Source organism: Aythya ferina (assembly GCF_964211825.1).
Source record: "Aythya ferina genome assembly, chromosome: Z".
Lineage (NCBI taxonomy): Eukaryota > Metazoa > Chordata > Aves > Anseriformes > Anatidae > Aythya > Aythya ferina.
In genome coordinates, this window is record NC_140299.1 from 50,728,666 (window position 1) to 50,731,108 (window position 2,443).

Genomic DNA, 2,443 nt, shown 5'->3' on the forward strand with positions numbered 1-2,443 from the left:
CTTGCTAATTTGTATCTGCTGTCAACTCTAGAAGAAACAATGTGCATAAAAATATTCTTTAAGTACTGCTATAAAAGTAGTAACGAAAATGTCTGTAGAGCTAACTAGGACATTGTTTGCTTACTTTCTAAAGGTCATAAACTAGCTTATGAGCCAGAGAATCATAGAATATCTCAAGTTGCAAGGGACTCAACAAGGATCATCAAGTCCAACTCCTGGCACCACACAGGTCTACCCAAAAATTCAGACCATATGACGAAATGCACAGTCCAAACACTTCTTAAACTCCAACAGGCTTGGTGCAGTGACTGTGTCCCTGGGGAGCCTGTTCCAGTGTATGACCACCCCCTCGGTGAAGAACCTCTTCCTGATGTCCAGCCTGAACCTCCCCTGTCACAGCTTGACACCACTCCCTCGGGTCCTATCACTGGTCACTAAAAGGTCAGCGCCTTCCCCTCCACTCCCCCTCGCAAGGAAGCTGTAGACCGTGATGAGGTCCCCCCTCAGCCTCCTCTTCTCCAGGCTGAACAGGCCCAGTGCCCTCAGCCGCTCCTCATGCATCTTCCACTCTAGGCCCTTCACCATCTTAGTAGCTCTCCTCTGGACACTCTCCAACAGTTTTACATCCGTTTTGTACTGAGGTGCCCAAAACTGCACACAGTGCTTGAGGTGAGGCTGCACCAGCGCAGAGTAGAGCAGGAAGCACAAAGAACACAAATACAGTTTAGACAACAGCTAATAAAGCTATCACAAATAAATATGTGATAAAATAATAGAGCTAATAAGCTCATTTTTCCGCGTTATGCTACATTTACCAAATCTGTCAGTCTGCCTTCTCTCACCTGGGCTGGTGTAATTATGGCAGTAATGACAATAGTCCAGGTAGTGTATTTTAACCCAGTTCCAGACTAACATGAAAACTCTTGTTTCATGTTAGTGGGGCGGATGGGAATTAGTATTGACATAAAATCATATTTACATTTATGACATGTGCAATACCTCTTTCAAGCTTGTGGTTGTTTTTTCAATACACTAATTAAAGGTCCACCCAACTTCAGAGTGGGAAAGGTAGGGAGGAGGTGGGAGAACTTGCTCTGTCCAGTAAAGCAGAAACCTTCTAAAGTTAACATGGTACTTTGCAGAATAGTGCAGGAAATTTTGTTGTGCCCCACCCACTACCCCCCCCCAAAAAAAAAAAAAAAAAAAAGAGTATGTATTTCAATAACAACATCTCCATCTGGTGGCAGAATGTTTCATTCTAAAAGTTAACAATACACAGCAGAAAGAAATTTACATTTCCTAACATTCTTTATGCCAGGTAATGTACTAAGTAAAGTACTTCTGAAAGTAAAACCATCTTTCTAAAAAACCAGCATTTCTCCCACTGCCATCTGTCACAAGAGTGCTGATTTACCTGAATATTGTAAAGACTCGTCTAAAAGCTCTTTATACAAAAGCATCAAGTAGCATGCCCAGGTAAGAGTTACAGCACTGTTCAATATTCTGTGGTGATAAAAGACAGACTATAAAAAGCTAGAGCCAAAAACACTTATACTGGCAGGTTCCTAGCATGAAATAAGATAGCAACCAATGGCTACATGCAAAATAATCTGTGGTGAAGAGCAGTAACAAACCTATTTAACTGACCCAGCTAAGTCTTTATTGGCATCGACTGCTGCTAGACTTTACTATTAGTTTTGAAAATAACATCCAAGGATTAGAATAAAGTTTCCCACAACTTAAGTGTTTATAGGGGCAATGCCTGGAGATACCCAAGACTAATGAAGAGAAAGCCACTGTTCCTACAAATCAAATTTTGAAGTATTCAGAATATTACAGGATATGAAAAATGATACTGAAAATCTATGAAGATGTTTATACTATGTAAGAACACTTACATGTGAATAGGGAATTAAATCAACTTTTACTTTGAGGCTTAATGAAATTGTTTAAGCCACCTTTACTGTCAAAATAAGCAGTATCACTCCACACTGCACTACAATCTCCATCCATATAACCCTTGTCCGCCTTCATCACCTTGTACTGCCACAGATTTGAAATGCCATTATGTAGTTCACCAGAATAGGAAATGGATCTAACATGGAAGATATGTTAAAAAAAAAAGTCAAGTCTGCCACAGAACTAATGATAGAAAAAAAGCTCCAATGACTACAATGATTCTATCCATGCTTTCAAAAATACTTCCAGATTAAGAAGATAACTGCATAAAATGCAGTCTGAATAAAGCTCTAAATGATTCATTTTCCATGTGTCAAGCTATATTACCCATTATTTTAAAAGAAATCTTTACAAGTCAAATGCCACTATTCCATTCACAGAGAAGTTTTTCCAGCTTCAAAGCTTATCAATTCTAAATATTCAGCAATCATTCAACTTTAGCTCAGTTCTATCACAAAACAAATCCCAAAAGCTTTATCAGAAG